A 16658-nucleotide genomic window follows, 5' to 3' on the forward strand; every position below is an offset into this window, starting at 1 on the left:
GAAAATTTAAGCAATGCTTTCTAATAATACTGCCTAAGGGAAGCATGTATAAAGTGAATAAAATTGGTCCTAGCACAGAACCTTGTGGAACTCCATAATTAACCTTAGTCTGTGAAGAAGATTCCCCATTTACATGAACAAATTGTAATCTATTAGATAAATATACTACATGTAATGTGGAGTTGCATCAGGAAGGGCATCCGGTGTAAAACTTGTGCCAATTCAACATGCAGATCCACCTTGGATTTGCTGTGGCGACCCCGAGTGCAAACAAGGGAGCAGCCGAAGGGACTTGTACTACTGGTGGTTGGCTCTCACTGCGGTATTGTATCACTTCCTGTTCCGGAGGACAGCAATGTTTTGCTGTATCTGTTAGCTGTTTAATCTGCGCAGTTAGATTGATCTAGTTAACTAGATAACGATTTGTTTCACAGTGTAATCTTCATGTGCCTTAACTAAAGCACTTCCTCTGCTGAATCACCTCTAAATTATTTACACATTATTCACTTTGTGTGTTTTTAGGAATCTGCTAGCTTAGCGCAGCTACTAGCTCTTAGCCGGTTTAGCATGGCGGCTTCTCCCGTCTCTCCCGCACTTTTCTGCTCTGGGTGTGAAATGCTTAGTTATTCCTCGGCCTCCTTTAGCAGTAATGGTACTTGTAATAAGTGTAGCTTATTCGTAGCTTTGGAGGCCAGGCTGGGCGAATTGGAGACTCGGCTCCGCACCGTGGAAAATTCTACAGCTAGCCAGGCCCCGGTAGTCGGTGCGGACCAAGGTAGCTTAGCCGCCGTTAGTTTCCCTCAGACAGATCCCGAGCAGCCGGGAAAGCAGGCCGACTGGGTGACTGAGGAGGAAGCGTAGTTCTAAACAGAAGCCCCGTGTACACCGCCAACCCGTTCACATTTCTAACCGTTTTTCCCCACTCGACGACACACCCGCCGAGGATCAAACTCTGGTTATTGGCGACTCTGTTTTGAGAAATGTGAAGTAGCGACACCAGCAACCATAGTCAGTTGTCTTCCGGGGGCCAGAGCAGGCGACACTGAAGGAAATTTGAAACTGCTGGCTAAGGCTAAGAGTAAATTTGGTAAGATTGTAATTCACGTCGGCAGTAATGACACCCGGTTACGCCAATCGGAGGTCACTAAAATTAACATTGAATTGGTGTGTAACTTTGCAAAAACAATGTCGGACTCTGTAGTTTTCTCTGGGCCCCTCCCCAATCGGACCGGGAGTGACATGTTTAGCCGCATGTTCTCCTTGAATTGCTGGCTGTCTGAGTGGTGTCCAAAAAATGAGGTGGGCTTCATAGATAATTGGCAAAGCTTCTGGGGAAAACCTGGTCTTGTTAGGAGAGACGGCATCCATCCCACTTTGGATGAAGCAGCTCTCATTTCTAGAAATCTGGCCAATTTTCTTAAATCCTCCAAACCGTGACTATCCAGGGTTGGGACCAGGAAGCAGAGTTGTAGTCTTACACACCTCTCTGCTTTGAAAGCTTGACTCTTAATCTTGTCCATCCAATTGGAAGTCCCAAAAATCAGTTTTATTTGTTATTATCTATCATCCACCTGGTCGTTACTGTGAGTTTCTCTGTGAATTTTCAGACCTTTTGTCTGACTTAGTGCTTAGCTCAGATAAGATAATTATAGTGGGCAATTTTAACATCCACACAGATGCTGAGAATGACAGCCTCAACACTGCATTTAATCTATTATTAGACTCAATTGGCTTTGCTCAAAATGTAAATGAGTCCACCCACCACTTTAATCATATCTTAGATCTTGTTCTGACTTATGGTATGGAAATTGAAGACTTAACAGTATTCCCTGAAAACTCCCTTCTGTCTGATCATTTCTTAATAACATTTACATTTACTCTGATGGACTACCCAGCAGTGGGGAATAAGTTTCATTACACTAGAAGTCTTTCAGAAAGCACTGTAACTAGGTCTTTATGTTCTCTAATGCCATATACCAACACAGTGCAGAGTAGCTACCTAAACTCTGTAAGTGAGATAGAGTATCTCGTCAATAGTTTTACATCCTCATTAAAGACAACTTTGGATGCTGTAGCTCCTCTGAAAAAGAGAGCTTTAAATCAGAAGTGCCTGACTCCGTGGTATAACTCACAAACTCGCAGCTTAAAGCAGATAACCCGTAAGTTGCAGAGGAAATGGCGTCTCACTAATTTAGAAGATCTTCACTTAGCCTGGAAAAGTCTGTTGCTCTATAACTTAGCTTAGGTAAATTATGGAGTTCCACAAGGTTCTGTGCTAGGACCAATTTTATTCACTTTATACATGCTTCCCTTAGGCAGTATTATTAGAAAGCATTGCTTAAATTTTCATTGTTACGCAGATGATACCCAGCTTTATCTATCCATGAAGCCAGAGGACACACACCAATTAGCTAAACTGCAGGATTGTCTTACAGACATAAAGACATGGATGACCTCTAATTTCCTGCTTTTAAACTCAGATAAAACTGAAGTTATTGTACTTGGTCCCACAAATCTTAGAACATGGTGTCTAACCAGATCCTTACTCTGGATGGCATTACCCTGACCTCTAGTAATACTGTGAGAAATCTCTGAGTCATTTTTGATCAGGATATGTCATTCAATGCGCATATTAACAAATATGTAGGACTGCTTTTTTGCATTTGCGCAATATCTCTAAAATTAGAAAGGTCTTGTCTCAGAGTGATGCTGAAACCTAATTCATGCATTTATTTCCTCTAGGCTGGACTATTGTAATTCATTATTATCAGGTTGTCCTAAAAGTTCCCTAAAAAGCCTTCAGTTAATTCAAAATGCTGCAGCTAGAGTACTGACAGGGACTAGAAGGAGAGAGCATATCTCACCCATATTGGCCTCTCTTTCATTGGCTTCCTGTTAATTCTAGAATAGAATTTAAAATTCTTCTTCTTACTTATAAGGTTTTGAATAATCAGGTCCCATCTTATCTTAGGGACCTCATAGTACCATATCACCCCAATAGAGCGCTTCGCTCTCAGACCGCAGGCTTACTTGTAGTTCCTAGGGTTTGTAAGAGTAGAATGGGAGGCAGAGCCTTCAGCTTTCAGGCTCCTCTCCTGTGGAACCAGCTCCCAATTCAGATCAGGGAGACAGACACCCTCTCTACTTTTAAGATTAGGCTTAAAACTTTCCTTTTTGCTAAAGCTTATAGTTAGGGCTGGATCAGGTGACCCTGAGCCATCCCTTAGTTATATGCTGCTATAGACTTAGACTGCTGGGGGGTTCCCATGATGCACTGAGTGTTTCTTTCTCTTTTTGCTCTGTATGCACCACTCTGCATTTAATCATTAGTGATGATCTCTGCTCCCTCCACAGCATGTCTTTTTCCTGGTTCTCTCCCTCAGCCCCAACAGTTCCCAGCAGAAGACTGCCCCTCCCTGAGCCTGGTTCTGCTGGAGGTTTCTTCCTGTTAAAAGGGAGTTTTTCTTCCCACTGTTGCCAAGTGCTTGCTCACAGGGGGTTGTTTTGACCGTTGGGGTTTTTCTGTAATTATTGTATGGCTTTGCCTTGCAATATAAAGCGCCTTGGGGCAACTGTTTGTTGTGATTTGGCGCTATATAAATAAAATTGATTGATTGATCTTGGTTTATTTTGTTTGAGTGAGCAGCCAATAGACATCTTAGTGCATTTCTCTATTTTGATTGGCTGTTGCCATGTACTTCCCAACATCCTTCGTGCATGTCAGTGGAAGCCCCCACGTCATCTATGACATTGCTATGGTTTGCTACCGAAAGACATTCATTGCCGTCTGTTCGTTTGAATCGTTTCCTTTTAGGGGAATTCATTTTTTTCCCCAGACAGAGCAAATTTTGATCATATTGGTAATGTCATATTATGAATCCCTTATTTAAAGGCTAAGGAATAAAATTATAGTGGTGCCAAAGAAATTCTTTTTATGACTTGCATCTTAAAAAGCCCAGTGGCCGTACACCTTTAAGAATGCCTGGGCCCACTTTGAAATAATTAAATATTTAGGTTATTTAAACTTTATTTAAAAAAAGAAGAAAATCAAAAGGCATTTTATTAATTTAATGACCTCTCATGGTCTACCTGCAGTACATTCACAGCCCACCAGGGTGCTGCAACTCACATTTAGGATCACTGTTCCACAGGTGTATTAGAAATTTCATTGCACAGGGAAACATGTTTCTTTACTGTGCATATGACAATAAAAGATTTGAATCTTGAATCTTAGAAATTCATAAGTGGCATAAAGGAATATGTATAATAATAATAAGAAGAAAATAATAATAATATCTGGGTGGCTGAATTTTGACCCCCAGAGCAGCATTTGGTCCTGTAACAGTCCTGTGACATTAATAACCCTGATTTATTACCAATCAAATTGCTCTTTGAGCTTTGTGCCACTTATCAAACAGCTTTGATAAATAAGAAGCGGCAACACTTACGCAATCACGTGCAGGTACTTGGCAAATGTTCCAATAAATTCTGTGAGGGTGGCTGGCTTATGAAGAATAATAGCCTGAGTCATCTCCTTTACAGTTGTTGCTGGTAGACTGATGCCACGTGTCCTGGAGGGAAAGGGGAATTTCAAATTTAAAATCAACTTACACAGCCTCTTTATTTCATTTTATCTGAAAAGATAAGAGTCTTTATTCACATATTCTGCTCTGTTACAGAGGAAGTGGATCAGAGGGCTGCACATTGTATTTATAAAACCAGAACCATCACGGTTAATTTGTTAATACGAACAGATAATAAAGCTTACAGGCAGCATTTTCCAAGAATGTTTTCATTAATCAAGAATGAAAGTCGGAGGTTTGAAGACAATCAGATACCGTCGTACTTCTGACCGTAAACGATGCCAATTAGCTATCTGGCGGCGTTATTCCATCCTCGTTTACGCGTTGCTGATAGCAGCCATGTATCCCTTCTGTCTGGACTTTTGTGGCCCTGGAGCTGGGAAAAACCCTGCACTTTTCGATCTTTTAACCTTATCGTGGTTGGTGCAGCCAACTACAACACACGATTGTGGCATTCTCTGTGAAAACTGGTGTATATTAAGTAGAAAAAAATATGGCAGAATGATGTGAGCGTGACGGACGTCAAGTAGGAAATGCGCGCGACAGTGGTTTGTTTTCAGCGCCTCGCTGGTTACTATGTGCGTTGCTATGTGCACGCACACATCAGGGACCCGGATGTCCGACTGTACCTATATTTGCATGGCTCGCTGACCACCCTGCTCAGAGCGCCGCTCTCATTGGACCGACAAGAAGCTAGTGGCGCTCATGAGACTGTGTTAGCTGACATGTTAGCCACAGCCATATACTTGCTGTTCGCTAGCATGGAGAGCACTGTGCGATAGCCCGAGGTAGCTAGTTATAGTTGTGCTCCAAGGTTTACATACCCTGGCAGAACTTTAGGTTTTTTGGCCATTTTTCCAGAGAATATTAATAACACAAAACCTTTTTTCCCCACTCATGGTTTGTGGTTGGGTGAAGCCATTTATTAATGGCTAACTAGTTTGGCTAATGGGGAGTTCCTCTTTGGCTGACCTGGTGGAGGACCGGTCTTTTGTGCGAGCCGCGTGGGTTCGATCCCCACCGTTGTCCCGGCCAAAGAAGGTCCTGTTGCTTCATTAACAAACAACTGTTTACTCTTTTTAAATCATAATGACAACAGAAACTACTCAAATGACCCTGATCAAAAGTTTACATACACTAATTTGGATTGGATTTCCATCTAATAAATCTATGTAGTCCCAACTAAATTAAATTCTTCCATGTATGTGTTTTTTTTTTTTTTTTTTTGCTAGGGCTACATAGATTTATTAGATAGAATCATGCACATAATTGAGTTCATCCAATGAGTATTTTTTTAGTGTATTTTGCATCACCACTCTTAGCTTCATAGTGGAGTAGAGCAGAGAAGGATATTCTTTCATCACCTCCTTTGCTTTGTCCTCCACAAACTCGTAGGCCATCCTTTTTATGGCCTCCCTGTTGCCGCTGAACAAGAAACAAAGAACAACGAGCGGCATCTCACCCTTTGACTCTGATAAACTCAGCAATGAAGGACACATAAAACCATTACCCATCTGTTAATCCATTATCGAAATTGTGATGGCTTTAAAATGACTGGTGATGTGTATTTACACAATGATAGTTATGTTACGAAATTGGATTTCATTCACGCTGACTAGCTTATGGAGAGAATAATTCATTCAATGTCATTCATTCCCGTTCTATACTTATACTCCACTTACTCCAGCCAAGGGTCACAGGGAGGCTGGAGCCTGTCCCAACGGAGAGAAGAATGATCATTCCTTATTTTGATAAAGTTCTACATCATTTATTTAGACAAAATTCTTTGAGTTCTTCAAATTCTTTTATTTTGGCAAACACGTCACTATGTTCTACTTCTGTTATTTGCTGTAGCAGATAGAATCCCAAGTGAAACTGACAATACTGTTGTTAAAAATGCACCTACAAACGTCTGGTCACCAGTTTGCACAGCAAACTTTTAGGTTTTTAACCTGTTCAAGCTTCTCAACATTGAGTATGAGTGGACCATTCATACTCTGTGGGCCGTCTTTAATCGGATATATATATATATATATATATATATATTATATATATATATACACACACACATACGAGGTCTGTCCAAAAAGTATCAGACCTTTTTATTTTTTTCAAAAACCATATGGATTTGAATCGTGTGCTTGCATGAGCCAACCTTGAACCTTCATGCGCATGCGCGTCGGTTGCATCATTCGCCTGTGAGCAGGCTTTGTGTGAGCACTGGTCCTCCGCTCTCGTTGGATTTTCATTGCGAGGTGGAACAATTTGGAGCTTTGCTGCATCAAATTTTCCAGAAACTGTGAGAGACAGCCAGGTGGAAACCATTCAGAAGATTCAGACGGCTTTCGGTGACGATCCTATGGGCATCACACAGATTAAGGAGTGTTACAACCGGTTTAAAGACGGCGCACAATGGCGAAGGGTGCGCCATGCTCCGAGCGGCCATCGACAGGCTGAAATGACCAGATAATTTCCAAAGTGAACGCTGTGTTGATCCGGGACGTCTGACTACCAGAGAAATTGCAGAAGAGGTGTACATCAGCACTTTTTCAGCGCATTCACTGTTACAGGAGATTTGTAATGAAAGACGTGCGGAAGTTGGAAGTCTCACAGGACATGTTGTGACATGTCCAGCTCTTACACAATTCCTCGGATACGCACTCGACTGAAAAGCCACCGAAAGCCGTTTGAATCTTCCGAATGGTTTCCACCTGGCTGTCTCTCACAGTTTCTGGAAAAATTTGATTCAGCGCTGCTCCAATCGTTCAGACATTTTCCTCGAAATGAAAATCCAACAAGGGGGAGGACCAGTGCTCACTCAAAGCCTACTCACAGGCGAATGACGCAACCGACAGGCGTGAAAAAACTCACGCATGCACACGAAGGTTCAAGGTTGGCTCATGCAAGCACACGTGATTCAAATCCATAAGGTTTTTGAAAAAAATAAAAAGGTCTGATACTTTTTGGACAGACCTTGTATATATATATATCGATATATATAGATATATATATATATCTATATATCTATAAGGAGTAATGCAGTTAATGCATTACTCCTTCATGGGGAGCCTTAGAACTTTTCAGCCTACCCTCGTATATACGCACACACACACACACATATATATAACATGAGATTATAATGATAAAAAGAAACACAATATGAATATACAACCCCTGGCAAAATTATGGAATCACCGGTTTCGGAGGATGTTCATTCTGTTGTTTAATTTTGTAGAAAAAAAGCAGATCACAGACATGACACAAAACTAAAGTCATTTCAAATGGCAACTTTCTGGTTTTAAGAAACACTATAAGAAATCAAAAAAAAGATTGTGGCAGTCAGTAACGGTTACTTTTTAGACCAAGCAGAGGAAAAAAATATGGACTCACTCAATTCTGAGGAATAAATTATGGAATCACCCTGTAAATTTCCATCCCCAAAACTAACACCTGCATCAAATCACATCTGCTCGTTGACATTAACCCTATGTCATGAAATTGACCCTATGTGTCTTTTTGCAAGGAATGTTTTCACAGTTTTTGCTCTATGGCAAGATGCATTATCTTCTTGAAAAATGATTTCATCATCCTTAAACATCAGAAAAGTGTCCAAAATATCAACATAAACTTGTGCATTTATTGATGATGTAATGACAGCCATCTCCCCAGTGCCTTTACCTGACATGCAGCCCCATATCAATGACTGTGGAAATTTACATGTTGTCTTCAGGCAGTCATTGGAACGGCACCAAACAAAAGTTCCAGCATCATCACCTTGCCCAATACAGATTCGAGATTCATCACTGAATATGACTTTCATCCAGTCATCCACAGTCCACGATTGCTTTTCTTTAGCCCATTGTAACCTTGTTTTTTTCTCTTAGGTGTTAATGATGGCTTTCGTTTAGCTTTCTGTATGTAAATCCCATTTCCTTTAGGCGGTTTCTTACAGTTTGGTCACAGACGTTGACTCCAGTTTCCTCCCATTCGTTCCTCATTTGTTTTGTTGTGCATTTTTCGATTTTTTGAGACATATTGCTTTAAGTTTTCTGTCTTGACGCTTTGATGTCTTCCTTGGTCTACCAGTATGTTTGCCTTTAACAACCTTCCCATGTTGTTTGTATTTGGTCCAGAGTTTAGACACAGCTGACTGTGAACAACCAACATCTTTTGCAACATTGCATGATGATTTACCCTCTTTTAAGAGTTTGATAATCCTCTCCTTTGTTTCAAACTGACATCTCTCGTGTTGGAGCCATGATTCATGTCAGTCCACTTGGTTGCAACAGCTCTCCAAGGTGTGATCACTCCTTTTTAGATGCAGGACTAACAAGCAGATGTGATTTGATGCAGGTGTTAGTTTTGGGGATGAAAATTTACAGGGTGATTCCATAATTTATTCCTCAGAATTGAGTGAGTCCATATTTTTTTCCTCTGCTTGGTCTAAAAAGTAACCGTTACTGACTGCCACAATCTTTTTTTCTTGATTTCTTATAGTGTTTCTTAAAGCCAGAAAGTTGCCATTTGAAATGACTTTAGTTTTGTGTCATGTCTGTGATCTGCTTTTTTTCTACAAAATTAAACAACTGAATGAACATCCTCAGAGGCCGGTGATTCCATAATTTTTTGCCAGGGGTTGTACTGTGCAGGGGAGAGGTAGAAGCCAAAGAGGCTTATCGGAAACCCACTCCCAAACAAAAATAAAAAACAAAAATATCACAATAATAAACAAAAGAATTAAATCATTCATGAAGTATAAGATGTCTGAATCAGTTAAAACCAGGTAATATATTAACATTATAAATACTCATACAGAAGCTCTGCTTTTAATCCACTTTTATATCTGTATAAGGTGATGGGTGGATTTAGATGTACTGTATTATAGATTTAACACCATGATATCTAATGTGATGCTGATAACGAGTCGTTCTATGCAAAAATAAATGCAAATATGAGGTCTGCCTTGTCGGATAATTATGAATTTGATGGTTATGCGCAAAATAATATTTAATAAAAAAGGCCAACTAATATCATGAAGAGCTCTGAAGACAAATATACAGGTCAGGAAAATATTTATATGATAGATATTTAAGAGCTGCAATTAAAAAAAAAAACAAAAAAAAAAACAAAGGTGCCCTAGGAGCGCTAGGTTTCGAAAAGGTAGCTGTTTCGAACAAATTTTTTCTGTAAGAGAAAATTTTGTTTATATAAGTTACAAAGGTGCTTCCACATACAATATTGCAATAAGTTAAATCCGGATAAACTAACTGCAATATAATGTTAAAAGACATTTGTAATGTACAAAATATCTTATTTTGCTTATGATTCCTACTGACTTAGTTATTTTTTACAAAACATGTTCAATATGTTCTTTCCAACACAATTTGTCATCCATCCCTACACCCCAAAACCATGTAGAAGAGACCCTTGATATTTCTTCGTTGTCTATGTAAATTTTAATTTGATCATGACTACATTTTTATTGCCAGCAAATAACATAAAATTAGACTTTTTATATTTAAAGATAATTGATTAGCTTTGAACCACATTGATTAGCACTGTTGCCTCACAGCGAGAAGGTCATGGGTTCAATTCCCGTGGCTTTCTGTGTGGAGTTTGCATGTTCTCCCCGTGTTTGCGTGGGTTTCCTCCGGGTGCTCCGGTTTCCTCCCACATCTAAAGACATCAAATCAAATCAATTTTTTTTATATAGCGCCAAATCACAACAAACAGTTGCCCCAAGACGCTTTATATTGTAAGGCAAAGCCATACAATAATTACAGAAAAACCCCAACGGTCAAAACGACCCCTGTGAGCAAGCACTTGGCGACAGTGGGAAGGAAAAACTCCCTTTTAACAGGAAGAAACCTCCAGCAGAACCAGGACTCAGGGAGGGGCCAGTCTTCTGCTGGGACTGGTTGGGGCTGAAGGGAGGGAGAATCAGGAAAAAGACATGCTGTGGAGGGGAGCAGAGATCAATCACTAATGATTAATGCAGAGTGGTGCATACAGAGCAAAAAGAGAAAGAAACACTCAGTGCATCATGGGAACCCCCCAGCAGTCTAAGTCTATAGCAGCATAACTAAGGGATGGTTCAGGGTCACCTGATCCAGCCCTAACTATAAGCTTTAGCAAAAAGGAAAGTTTTAAGCCTAATCTTAAAAGTAGAGAGGGTGTCTGTCTCCCTGATCCGAATTGGGAGCTGGTTCCAGAGGAGAGGAGCCTGAAAGCTGAAGGCTCTGCCTCCCATTCTACTCTTACAAACCCTAGGAACTACAAGTAAGCCTGCAGTCTGAGAGCGAAGCGCTCTATGGGGGTGATATGGTACTATGAAGTCCCTAAGATAAGATTGGACCTGATTATTCAGAACCTTATAAGAAAGAAGAAGAATTTTAAATTCTATTCTAGAATTAACAGGAAGCCAATGAAGAGAGGCCAATATGGGTGAGATATGCTCTCTCCTTCTAGTCCCCGTTAGTACTCTAGCTGCAGCATTTTGAATTAACTGAAGGCTTTTCAGGGAACTTTTTAGGACAACCTGATAATAATGAATTACAATAGTCCAGCCTAGAGGAAATAAATGCATGAATTAGTTTTACAGCATCACTCTGAGACAAGACCTTTCTAATTTTAGAGATATTGCGCAAATGCAAAAAAGCAGTCTTACATATTTGTTAATATTCGCTTTGAATGACATATCCTGATCAAAAATGACTCCAAGATTTCTCACAGTATTACTAGAGGTCAGGGTAATGCCATCCAGAGTAAGGATCTGGTTAGACACCATGTTTCTAAGATTTGTGGGGCCAAGTACAATAACTTCAGTTTTATCTGAGTTTAAAAGCAGGAAATTAGAGGTCATCCATGTCTTTTATGTCTGTAAGACAATCCTGCAGTTTAGCTAATTGGTGTGTGTCCTCTGGCTTCATGGATAGATAAAGCTGAGTATCATCTGCGTAACAATGAAAATTTAAGCAATGCTGTCTAATAATACTGCCTAAGGGAAGCATGTATAAAGTGAATAAATTGGTCCTAGCACAGAACCTTGTGGAACTCCATAATTAACCTTAGTCTGTGAAGAAGATTCCCCATTTACATGAACAAATTGTAATCTATTAGACAAATATGATTCAAACCACCGCAGCGCCGTGCCTTTAATACCTATGGCATGCTCTAATCTCTGTAATAAAGTTTTATGGTCAACAGTATCAAAAGCAGCACTGAGGTCTAACAGAACAAGCACAGAGATGAGTCCACTGTCTGAGGCCATAAGAAGATCATTTGTAACCTTCACTAATGCTGTTTCTGTACTATGATGAATTCTAAAACCTGACTGAAACTCTTCAAATAGACCATTCCTCTGCAGATGATCAGTTAGCTGTTTTACAACTACCCTTTCAAGATTTTTGAGAGAAAAGGAAGGTTGGAGATTGGCCTATACTAGCTAAGATAGCTGGATCAAGTGATGGCTTTTTAAGTAATGGTTTAATTACTGTCACCTTAAAAGCCTGTGGTACCTAGCCAACTAATAAAGAAGATTGCTCATATTTAAGATCAATGCCATTAATTATGGTAGGGCTTACCTTGAGCAGCCCGGTAGGAATGGGGTCCTAATAGACATGTTGATAGTTTGGATGAAGTAACTAATGAAATAACTCAGACAGAACAATCGGAGAGAATTAGTCTAACCAAATACCGGCATCACTGAAGCAGCCAAAGATAACGATATGTCTTTGGGATGGTTCTAAGTAATTTTTTCCTCTAATAGTTAAAATTTTATTAGCAAAGAAAGTCTTGAAGTCATTACTAGTTAAAGTTAAAGGCAATACTCGGCTCAATAGAGCTCTGACTCTGTCAGCCTGGCTACAGTGCTGAAAAGACATGCGGGTTAGGTGGATTGGAATCTTTACAATTGTCCGTAGGTATGTGTGTGTGGGTGTGTCTGTGTTTGTTTGTCTATTTGTGGCCCTGCGACAGACTGGTGTCCTGTCCTGGGTGTACTCCGCCTCGTGCTCTATGACTGCTGGGATAGGCTCCAGCCCCCCGTGACCCTTAATTGGACTAAGCGGTTAGAAGATGGATGGATGGATGAACCACATTGAATAATTCAAGAGATCATTATTTTAACTTTAACCAAACCATCTCTATCTTTGCTGGAAATAAAAAGGTTAGTGTCATCAGTAAACAACAATGGGAATGTTGCAGTAGAAACAGATGCAAAATCATGATATACATATGAATAAAAGCGTTCCCAAAATCGAACCTTGAGGAACTCCACAGTCTATAGAATTAATTTCAGATTCCAAATTCAAAAGAACATACTGTTTCCTCTCTAGTAAATAATTACTAAGCCATTTATGAACAGTTGCTTTAAATCCATATTTGTGTAACTTAGAAACAAAATTTCACGATTTACTGTATCAAACGCTTTCGAACAGGTCTAAAACACACCAATTCCAAATTCACTGTTGTCTAAAGCTGCATGAATTCTATCCATCAGTTCAGTCAGCCATATATGTTGAATGATTTTTCCGAAATCCATATTGATAGTTATATAAAATTGAATCTTAAGCAAATGATCATTTAATCTGTTATAAACAAGTTTCTCCAGAATCTTTGAAAAAGATGACAAATCTGAAATAGGCCGATAATTTGAAAAAGATGCTGGGTCACCTTTTTTAAACAACGGTTATGATTTTAGCAATCTTTAATTCAGAAGGTACAATGCCCGTTTGCAAGGACAATGAAAGATATGTGTAAGTGGTTCAGAAATTTCATGTATGACGTATTTTACAATAGATGTACTTATTCCATCATGGCCAGCTGCAGATGGACGTATAGTCCAGCGCTGATCTCACAAACCTCATTGGAATTTATAGGTTCATATTCACTCACTGAAGGGAATGAACCTTGATGTAATCAACTGGATTTATATTTGTGGAATCAATTTTTCTTTGCAAGAGAAGCACCGACATTTGAAAGAAATTATTAAACTTGCAAGCAATGTCAAAGGGATCAGAGAAACATCTAGATCCACCTCAGAACGTTGACGGATATTTTGATGAACATGTTTTCTTTTTAAGTAGTTCATTGATTATTTTCCAGGTCCCTTTAATATTGTTTATTGATTTATGGAAATTATCATGAAGTATTTCCTCTTTGCCGCCCTAAGAAGAGTAGTGTATTTATTTTTAAAACTTTCCTTTTTTGCTAAAGCTTATAGTTAGGGCTGGATCAGGTGACCCTGAACCATCCCTTAGTTATGCTGCCTATAGACGTTAGACTGCTGGGGGGTTCCCATGATGCACTGTTCTTTCTCTTTTTGCTCTGTATGCACCACTCTGCATTTAATCATTAGTGATTGATCTCTGCCTCCCCTCCACAGCATGTCTTTTTCCTGGTTCTCTGCCTCAGCCCCAACCAGTCCCAGCAGAAGACTGCCCCTCCTGAGCCTGGTTCTGCTGGAGGTTTCTTCCTGTTAAAAGGGAGTTTTTCCTCCCACTGTAGCCAAGTGCTTGCTCACAGGGGGTCGTTTTGACCGTTGGGGTTTTACATAATATTGTATGGCCTTGCCTTTACAATATTAAAGCGCCTTGGGGCAACTGTTTGTTGTGATTTGGCGCTATATAAAAAATGATTGATTATGATTGATTTTTATAGACTTTGTAAGTATATACATTTAAAGTGAAGGAGATGATAAATATTTTTTTATACAGCTTTTTTTTTTTTTAATAGGGATTTTTGTAGTCCCCTAGAAAACCATGGGTTTTTGCTTTTTGGATGTATCACCAGATAATTTAATGACTGGAAATGATTTTTCATAAACTTCATTGAACATTTGCATAAATGCCTGATACGCTAAATTGGAATCCGTTTCCATATATATATATATATATATATTTTTTTTTTTTTTTTCAAAAGGAAATATTTTCCATTAGTCTCTTGAATTTCATTTTATTAGTAATATTAACATTTCTATAGTAGGTAGTTGATTTCTTATTCGGGATATAGCAATTTGAAATACTGGGAAATGATCTGAAATATCTGTAAACAATATTCCAGATGCCATTACATAATTTAAATTATTAAATAAGATATTATCTATTAATGTAGCAGAATGGTTTTGTAACTCTTGTCGGTTTGGTAATTGAAGTAAAGAAGTAATTTGCATAAAGATTATTTAAAAAATCAGTTGCACAATGTGTTTCCTTATTGACAAATTTATACTGGTTACCAAGAATTGACAGATCTTATCCTCTCAGTTAGTTCCAGAATATTTGAAAAACACTGGTTGAAGTTCATGACATCTGTATTTGGTGGTCTGTAAATACAACCAATGACAAGATTTTTTTGTTCTACTATCAGACAATATTTCTATGAAAATTGATTCTAAATCAGATTCACTTGAGTTCATAAGATCAGATCGCACATTAAATCCTGATTTTTATGTACAAATATTGAAACTCCTCCTCCAGACCTTTGTTGCCTAACAAAGTGAGTAGAGTTATAAAGTGGAAATTCATACAAGCCAGTGTCTTTACACTCTCAGTCAGCCACGATTCTGTAAAGGCGATTAGAGAAAACTCAGGATTCAGGATAATACAATAATACAGAAGAACTGAGCCTATGAGCAAGTCCAAGCGGACACCTCAAGCTGGCTGCGCCACATACGCTGACTCACTTCATATAATTTCCACATACTTGCTAAAATACACCATCTCCACGAGCCACTAAACATTCCCTCCAAACTGGGAAGGGCATTTTAGATAGAAATTTCTCAGCTCCCTGTGAATACTGCCACTGCTACATCCATGTTACTGATGCTGCTCAGCACTGAACCTTCCCCAGCATCCACCTGTGGGCTCTAATTGGGGAAATGTATATATCTAATCATCACTTCCCAATATCATAAGCAGGCATCTGCAGGGAGTGAGGAGGTTGAAGCCGACACACCAAGCTCAAACTATGTTCTGTTGCTGCAATATGCTTAAACACGTGTTGTTTGACATTCAAATATGCACAGGACTCACTAAATGATGTGCACCTATTTAGCTATTAGGTTAGGGGTATTTTTTGTAAATATGGCATCCAAATAAGTTATATACATGCTGTTGAAACATCTTAAACACTTGTATTTATAAATTGTTTAGGTTCTTGTTATCATGTGCACACTATAGTACATTATTATCATTATCATTTTTACTTCTGTTTTCATTTGATTTTTAAAAGGACCACAATGGAAGTGTTTCATCTTCTTGTGTCATCCATGTATTTTTAATGTATTTACAATTATATACCTACACTGAACATATTAAGCAAAAGCATGCACGCACTCATGCTTTTAATATATAGACGATTTACTGCCCCTGCTGGATTGGTGTGCGAGTCCAGAATGTAAATATCAATGTCCATTGTTCAGTGTTGTTAGAAGATATACTCAACAAAAATATAAACGCAACACTTTTGTTTTGCTCCCATTTGTATGAGATGAACTCAAAGATCTAAAACTTTTTCCACATATACAATATCACCATTTCTCTCAAATATTGTTCACAAACCAGTCTAAATCTGTGATAGTGAGCACATCTCCTTTGCTGAGATAATCCATCCCACCTCACAGGTGTGCCATATCAAGATGCTGATTAGACACCATGATTAGTGCACAGGTGTGCCTTAGACTGCCCACAATAAAAGGCCACTCTGAAAGGTGCAGTTTTATCACGCAGCACAATGCCACAGATGTCGCAAGATTTGAGGGAGCGTGCAATTGGCATGCTGACAGCAGGAATGTCAACCAGAGCTGTTGCTCGTGTATTGAATGTTCATTTCTCTACCATAAGCCGTCTCCAAAGGCGTTTCAGAGAATTTGGCAGTACATCCAACCAGCCTCACAACCGCAGACCACGTGTAACCACACCAGCCCAGGACCTCCACATCCAGCATGTTCACCTCCAAGATCGTCTGAGACCAGCCACTCGGACAGCTGCTGAAACAATCGGTTTGCATAACCAAAGAATTTCTGCACAAACTGTCAGAAACCGTCTCAGGGAAGCTCATCTGCATGCTCATCGTCCT

The 16658-nt window shown here is 39.3% G+C and overlaps 1 protein-coding gene across 2 annotated transcripts in view; it reads right to left on the bottom strand.

Moving 5' to 3' along the window:
• The window catches only part of ada (adenosine deaminase), an 88442-nt gene that overhangs the window by 44485 nt on the left and 27299 nt on the right, over positions 1-16658 (bottom strand). Inside the window, exon 1 of one of the 2 annotated variants that reach the window (XR_004561444.1) lies at positions 4449-4597. The exons of the other annotated variant lie outside the window; for it this stretch is intronic. The gene's annotated coding sequence lies outside the window, so the exon portion shown is untranslated. Of the gene's footprint in view, positions 1-4448; positions 4598-16658 lie in introns of those variants that run through there. 2 annotated transcript variants of the gene reach the window in all.

This window comes from Thalassophryne amazonica, chromosome 6 (assembly GCF_902500255.1).
Source record: "Thalassophryne amazonica chromosome 6, fThaAma1.1, whole genome shotgun sequence".
Classification (NCBI taxonomy): Eukaryota; Metazoa; Chordata; class Actinopteri; order Batrachoidiformes; family Batrachoididae; genus Thalassophryne; species Thalassophryne amazonica.